The sequence below is a fragment of the Salmo trutta genome, unplaced genomic scaffold (assembly GCF_901001165.1).
Source record: "Salmo trutta unplaced genomic scaffold, fSalTru1.1, whole genome shotgun sequence".
NCBI lineage: Eukaryota > Metazoa > Chordata > Actinopteri > Salmoniformes > Salmonidae > Salmo > Salmo trutta.
Genome location: NW_021823319.1, coordinates 1,394,618 through 1,403,240, shown reverse-complemented (window position 1 = coordinate 1,403,240; position 8,623 = coordinate 1,394,618).

The window sequence follows — 8,623 nt, the reverse complement described above, 5'->3', positions numbered from 1 at the left end:
TGTTCTCTGTTCCACATTCAGATGGATTCCATGTGTTCTCTGTTCCACGTTCAGATTGATTCCATATGTTCTCTGTTCCACATTCAGATTGATTCCATGTGTTCTCTGTTCTACATTCAGATTGATTCCATGTGTTCTCTGTTCCACATTCAGATTGATTCCATGTGTTCTCTGTTCCACATTCAGATTGATTCCATGTGTTCTCTGTTCTACATTCAGATGGATTCCATGTGTTCTCTGTTCCACATTCAGATTGATTCCATGTGTTCTCTGTTCCACGTTCAGACTGATTCCATGTGTTCTCTGTTCCACATTCAGATTGATTCCATGTGTTCTCTGTTCCACATTCAGATTGATTCCATGTGTTCTCTGTTCCACATTCAGATTGATTCCATGTGTTCTCTGTTCCACATTCAGATTGATTCCATGTGTTCTCTGTTCCACATTCAGATTGATTCCATGTGTTCTCTGTTCCACATTCAGATTGATTCCATGTGTTCTCTGTTCTACATTCAGATTGATTCCATGTGTTCTCTGTTCCACGTTCAGATTGATTCCATGTGTTCTCTGTTCCACATTCAGATTGATTCCATGTGTTCTCTGTTCTACATTCAGATTGATTCCATGTGTTCTCTGTTCTACATTCAGATTGATTCCATGTGTTCTCTGTTCCACGTTCAGATTGATTCCATGTGTTCTCTGTTCTACATTCAGATTGATTCCATGTGTTCTCTGTTCCACATTCAGATTGATTCCATGTGTTCTCTGTTCCACGTTCAGACTGATTCCATGTGTTCTCTGTTCCACATTCAGATTGATTCCATGTGTTCTCTGTTCCACATTCAGATTGATTCCATGTGTTCTCTGTTCCACATTCAGATTGATTCCATGTGTTCTCTGTTCCACATTCAGATTGATTCCATGTGTTCTCTGTTCCACATTCAGATTGATTCCATGTGCTGTTCCACATTCAGATTGATTCCATGTGTTCTCTGTTCCACATTCAGATTGATTCCATGTGTTCTCTGTTCCACGTTCAGATTGATTCCATGTGTTCTCTGTTCCACATTCAGATTGATTCCATGTGTTCTCTGTTCTACATTCAGATTGATTCCATGTGTTCTCTGTTCTACATTCAGATTGATTCCATGTGTTCTCTGTTCTACATTCAGATTGATTCCATGTGTTCTCTGTTTCACGTTCAGATTGATTCCATGTGTTCTCTGTTCTACATTCAGATTGATTCCATGTGTTCTCTGTTCCACATTCAGATTGATTCCATGTGTTCTCTGTTCCACATTCAGATTGATTCCATGTGTTCTCTGTTCCACGTTCAGATTGATTCCATGTGTTCTCTGTTTCACATTCAGATTGATTCCATGTGTTCTCTGTTCCACATTCAGATTGATTCCATGTGTTCTCTGTTCTACATTCAGATTGATTCCATGTGTTCTCTGTTCCACATTCAGATTGATTCCATGTGTTCTCTGTTCTACATTCAGATTGATTCCATGTGTTCTCTGTTCTACATTCAGATTGATTCCATGTGTTCTCTGTTCCACATTCAGATTGATTCCATGTGTTCTCTGTTGCTGCCAATCACGTCCTTTTTAACCTTCAGCTAGCCTTACTGATCTATAATAACTGGTGCTCTTTAGCTAATACCTCCTAAATTAACAATGATCTGTAGCTTAAATGCAATTTGCGTTCGAGACGAATCAATCAGACTTGGATGAATCGTACTTGATCAAAACGCCAAAGTATTCTTCTTAATCTTTAAAAAATAAATAAAATAAAATAAATTAAAAAAAGTATTTCAAAGGATCACATAACAGTTTGTAGCAGTGTTGGAAATGACTGTGGTCCTACCGGTCTGTAATGTAACACTGCCCTTCCTGAGGATTGAAACAATTTGCACAGATCAAGTGACAGTCTGGAGTTTGTGTTTTCATATTGTATGTTAATAAAAGGATTTACTGTATGTTTTCTGGACACATAGAAATACAGATTGATGTAGCGGTGTCTAATGGTCCCTGTATTGGAGTTATGTTTTCTATGCAGTGATCTATGATGTGTAGGATTGGCTCCCAATCAATTATCTATATTGGACTGTGGAGAAAGTCATGTTATGATATGAAATACCGCAGGGTAGAAATATGTAGATTCTGATTTACACTGAACAAAAATATAAATGCAAATATGCAACAATTTCAAAGATTTCAAAGAGTTACAGTTCATATAAGGAAATCAGTCAATTGAAATAAATTCATTAGGCCCTTATCTATGGATTTCACAAGACTGGGAATACAGATATGCATCTGTTGGTCACAGATACCTTAACAAAAAAACAAAACAGGGGAGTGGATCAGAAAACCAGTCAGTATCTGGTGTGACCAGCAGTTACCTCATGCAGCGCGACACATCTCCTTCATATAGAGTTGATCAGGCGTGTGGAATGTTGTCCCACCTCCTCTTCAATGGCTGTGCGAAGTTTCTGGATATTGGCGGGAACTGGAACCACGCTGTCGTACATGTCGATCCAGAGCATCCCAAACATGCTCATTGAGTGAGTATGCAGGCCATGGAAGAACTGGGACATTTTCAGCTTCCAGGAATTGTGTACAGATCCTTGCGACATGGGGCCGTGCATTATCATGCTGAAACATGAGGTGATGTTGGTAGATGAATGGCACAACAATGGGCCTCAGTATCTCGTCACGGTATCTCTGTGTATTCAAATTGACATAGATAAAATTGTGTTCATTGTCCGTAGTTCATGCCTGCCCATACCATTACCCCACCGCCACCATGGGGCACTGTGTTCACGACATGGACATCAGCAAACCGCTCCCCCACATGACGCCAAACACACGGTCTGCCATCTGCCCGGTACAGTTGAAACCCGGGATTCATCCGTGAAGAGAAGACTTCTCCAGCCTGCCAGAGGTCATCGAAGGTGAGCATTTACCCATTGGAGTCGATTACGACGCAGAACTGCAGTCAGGTCAAGACCCTGGTGAGGACGACGAGCACGCAGATGAGCTTCCCTGAGATGGTTTCTAACAGTCTGTGCAAAAATTCTATGGTTGTGCAAAAGCCACAGTTTAATCAACAGTCCGTGTGGCTGGTCTCAGACGATCCCCCAGGGGAAGAAGCCGGATGTGGAGGTCCTGGGTTGGCGTGGTTACACGTGGTCTGCGGTTGTGAGGCCGGTTGGACGTACTGCCACACCTGTCAGGTGGATGGATTATCTTGGCAAAGGGGAAAAGCTCACTAACAGTGATGTAAACAAATTTGGGCACAACATTTGAGAGAAATACGTTTTTTTGTGTATACATTTCTGGGATTTTTGTTTTTTAATGATTTATTTTGGGGGGGGGTCCTTTATTTCAGCTCATGAAACATGGGACAAACACTTCACATATTGCGTTTATATTTTTGTTCGATGTATAATGTTAGTCAAATGTTAACACCCTGAAAAGGCCTTTTATGTTATTGTAATGTGTTACAGTAACTGTAATATATTAAATTATTACCATTACTAAGAAGACTGAGTTTATGATTTATATCATGGTATAGTTGTTCTGATTTCAGAGGGGTATAGAGGTCAGGTAGAGAGGTCACGTAGAGAGGGGTATAGAGGTCACGAAGAGAGGGGTATAGAGGTCAGATATAGAAGACACGTAGAGAGGGGTATATAGAGGTGACATACAGAGGGGTATAGAGGTCACGTAGAGAGGGGTATAGAGGTCAAGTGGAGAGGGGTATAGAGGTCAGGTATAGAGGTCACGTAGAGAGGGGTATAGAGGTCACGTAGAGAGGGGTATAGAGGTCACGAAGAGAGGGGTATAGAGTTCACGTAGAGAGGGGTATAGAGGTCACGTAGAGAGGGGTATAGAGGTCACGTAGAGAGGGGTATAGAGGTCAGGTATAGAGGGGTATATAGAGGTGACACAGAGAGTATTTGATGACATGGTATAGTTGTGTGATGTTTCCCTGCGGGAAAGTTGCCTTTCCAGGAAGTAAAATATTCAAATTGCCAGGGACTCTTCCATAGTTTATATTTCAACAAAACAGAAATCATGAAATAAGTGAATATTCACTGGTGCAGTCCATGTTGCTGAAGGTGATTTATCTTGTTACGCATCGAGGAGGCCTCCCTCCCTCGCCTAACCTGAGACCATCACGCAAAAACCATATACATGGACATTCAGATACATGTTGTCAAACAGCACTCTATAAATAACTCATCGACAGTGGATCCTTCATCACTAGAGGCGATGTTAAAGGCATGCTACTGATATGATGAAGGGTAAACTTTTCATCTCTGGAAAACAGGAACTACATGCATTCTAAAATAACACGCCAGAGTTCAATTTGTAAATGATCTATTTGTATTTATTATGGATCCCCATTAGTTCCTGCCAAGGCAGCAGCTACTCTTCCTGGAGTTTATTATGGATCCCCATTAGTTCCTGCAAAGGCAGCAGCTACTCTTCCTGGAGTTTATTATGGATCCCCATTAGTTCCTGCCAAGGCAGCAGCTACTCTTCCTGGGGTTTATTATGGATCCCCATTAGTTCCTGCCAAGGCAGCAGCTACTCTTCGTGGGGTTTATTATGGATCCCCAGTAGTTCCTGCCAAGGCAGCAGCTACTCTTCCTGGGGTTTATTATGGATCCCCGTTAGTTCCTGCCAAGGCAGCAGTTACTCTTCCTGGGGTTTATTATGGATCCCCATTAGTTCCTGTCAAGGCAGCAGCTACTCTTCCTGGGGTTTATTATGGATCCCCATTAGTTCCTGCCAAGGCAGCAGCAACTCTTCCTGGGGTTTATTATGGATCCCCTTTAGTTCCTGTCAAGGCAGCAGCTACTCTTCCTGGGGTTTATTATGGATCCCAGTTAGTTCCTGCCAAGGCAGCAGCTACTCTTCCTGGGGTTTATTATGGATCCCCGTTAGTTCCTGCCAAGGCAGCAGCTACTCTTCCTGGGGTTTATTATGGATCCCCGTTAGTTCCTGCCAAGGCAGCAGCTACTCTTCCTGGGGTTTATTATGGATCCCCGTTAGTTCCTGCCAAGGCAGCAGCTACTCTTCCTGGGGTTTATTATGGATCCCCGTTAGTTCCTGCCAAGGCAGCAGCTACTCTTCCTGGGGTTTATTATGGATCCCCGTTAGTTCCTGCCAAGGCAGCAGCTACTCTTCCTGGGGTTTATTATGGATCCCCGTTAGTTCCTGCCAAGGCAGCAGCTACTCTTCCTGGGGTTTATTATGGATCCCCGTTAGTTCCTGCCAAGGCAGCAGCTACTCTTCCTGGGGTTTATTATGGATCCCCCATTAGTTCCTGCCAAGGCAGCAGCTACTCTTCCTGGGGTTTATCATGGATCCCCATTAGTTCCTGCCAAGGCAGCAGCTACTCTTCCTGGGGTTTATCATGGATCCCCATTAGTTCCTGCCAAGGCAGCAGCTACTCTTCCTGGGGTTTATTATGGATCCCCATTAGTTCCTGCCAAGGCAGCAGCTACTCTTCCTGGGGTTTATTATGGATCCCCATTAGTTCCTGCCAAGGCAGCAGCTACTCTTCCTGGGGTTTATTATGGATCCCCATTAGTTCCTGCCAAGGCAGCAGCTACTCTTCCTGGGGTTTATTATGGATCCCCATTAGTTCCTGTCAAGGCAGCAGCTACTCTTCCTGGGGTTTATTATGGATCCCCATTAGTTCCTGCCAAGGCAGCAGCAACTCTTCCTGGGGTTTTTTATGGATCCCCTTTAGTTCCTGTCAAGGCAGCAGCTACTCTTCCTGGGGTTTATTATGGATCCCCGTTAGTTCCTGCCAAGGCAGCAGCTACTCTTCCTGGGGTTTATTATGGATCCCCGTTAGTTCCTGCCAAGGCAGCAGCTACTCTTCCTGGGGTTTGTTATGGATCCCCGTTAGTTCCTGCCAAGGCAGCAGCTACTCTTCCTGGGGTTTATTATGGATCCCCCATTAGTTCCTGCCAAGGCAGCAGCTACTCTTCCTGGGGTTTATCATGGATCCCCATTAGTTCCTGCCAAGGCAGCAGCTATTCTTCCTGGGGTTTATTATGGATCCCCATTAGTTCCTGCCAAGGCAGCACCTACTCTTCCTGGGGTTTATTATGGATCCCCATTAGTTCCTGCCAAGGCAGCAGCTACTCTTCCTGGGGTTTATTATGGATCCCCATTAGTTCCTGTCAAGGCAGCAGCTACTCTTCCTGGGGTTTATTATGGATCCCCATTAGTTCCTGCCAAGGCAGCAGCAACTCTTCCTGGGGTTTATTATGGATCCCCTTTAGTTCCTGTCAAGGCAGCAGCTACTCTTCCTGGGGTTTATTATGGATCCCCGATAGTTCCTGCCAAGGCAGCAGCTACTCTTCCTGGGGTTTATTATGGATCCCCTTTAGTTCCTGCCAAGGCAGCAGCTACTCTTCCTGGGGTTTATTATGGATCCCCGTTAGTTCCTGCCAAGGCAGCAGCTACTATTCCTGGGGTTTATTATGGATCCCCGTTAGTTCCTGCCAAGGCAGCAGCTACTCTTCCTGGGGTTTATTATGGATCCCCGTTAGTTCCTGCCAAGGCAGCAGCTACTCTTCCTGGGGTTTATTATGGATCCCTGTTAGTTCCTGCCAAGGCAGCAGCTACTCTTCCTGGGGTTTATTATGGATCCCCGTTAGTTCCTGCCAAGGCAGCAGCTACTCGTCCTGGGGTTTATTATGGATCCCCGTTAGTTCCTGCCAAGGCAGCAGCTACTCTTCCTGGGGTTTATTATGGATCCCCGTTAGTTCCTGCCAAGGCAGCAGCTACTATTCCTGGGGTTTATTATGGATCCCCGTTAGTTCCTGCCAAGGCAGCAGCTACTCTTCCTGGGGTTTATTATGGATCCCCATTAGGTCCTGCCAAGGCAGCAGCTACTCTTCCTGGGGTTTATTATGGATCCCCATTAGTTCCTGCCAAGGCAGCAGCTACTCTTCCTGGGGTTTATTATGGATCCCCATTAGTTCCTGCCAAGGCAGCAGCTACTCTTCCTGGGGTTTATTATGGATCCCCATTAGTTCCTGCCAAGGCAGCAACTACTCTTGCTGGGGTTTATTATGGATCCCCCATTAGTTCCTGCCAAGGCAGCGGCTACTCTTCCTGGAGTTTATTATGGATCCCCATTAGTTCCTGCCAAGGCAGCGGCTACTCTTTCTGGGGTTTATGATGGATCCCCATTAGTTCCTGCCAAGGCAGCGGATACTCTTCCTGGGGTTTATAATGGATCCCCATTAGTTCCTGCCAAGGCAGCGGCTACTCTTCCTGGGGTTTATTATGGATCCCCATTAGTTCCTGCCAAGGCAGCAGCTACTCTTCCTGGGGTTTATTATGGATCCCCATTAGTTCCTGCCAAGGCAGCAGCTACTCTTCCTGGGGTTTATTATGGATCCCCATTAGTTCCTGCCAAGGCAGGAACTAATCTTGCTGGGGTTTATTATGGATCCCCCATTAGTTCCTGCCAAGGCAGCGGCTACTCTTCCTGGAGTTTATTATGGATCCCCATTAGTTCCTGCCAAGGCAGCGGCTACTCTTTCTGGGGTTTATGATGGATCCCCATTAGTTCCTGCCAAGGCAGCGGATACTCTTCCTGGGGTTTATAATGGATCCCCATTAGTTCCTGCCAAGGCAGCGGCTACTCTTCCTGGGGTTTATAATGGATCCCCATTAGTTCCTGCCAAGGCAGCAGCTTCTCTTCCTGGGGTTTATTATGGATCCCCATTAGTTCCTGCCAAGGCAGCGGCTACTCAACCTGGGGTTTATTATGGATCCCCATTAGTTCCTGCCAAGGCAGCGGCTACTCTTCCTGTGGTTTATTATGGATCCCCATTAGTTCCTGCCAAGGCAGCGGCTACTCTTCCTGGGGTTTATTATGGATCCCCATTAGTTCCTGCCAAGGCAGCGGCTACTCTTCCTGGGGTTTATTATGGATCCCCATTAGTTCCTGCCAAGGCAGCGGCTACTCTTCCTGGGGTTTATTATGGATCCCCATTAGTTCCTGCCAAGTCAGCAGCTACTCTTCCTGGGGTTTATTATGGATCCCCATTAGTTCCTGCCAAGGCAGCAACTACTCTTCCTGGGGTTTATTATGGATCCCCATTAGTTCCTGCCAAGGCAGCAGCTACTCTTCCTGAGGTTTATTATGGATCCCCATTAGTTCCTGTCAAGGCAGCAGCTACTCTTCCTGGGGTTTATTATGGATCCCCATTAGTTCCTGCCAAGGCAGCAGTTACTCTTCCTGGGGTTTATTATGGATCCCCATTAGTTCCTGCCAAGGCAGCGGCTACTCTTCCTGGGGTTTATAATGGATCCCCATTAGTTCCTGCCAAGGCAGCGGCTACTCTTCCTGGGGTTTATAATGGATCCCCATTAGTTCCTGCCAAGGCAGCAGCTTCTCTTCCTGGGGTTTATTATGGATCCCCATTAGTTCCTGCCAAGGCAGCGGCTACTCTTCCTGGGGTTTATAATGGATCCGCATTAGTTCCTGCCAAGGCAGCGGCTACTCTTCCTGGGGTTTATAATGGATCCCCATTAGTTCCTGCCAAGGCAGCAGCTTCTCTTCCTGGGGTTTATTATGG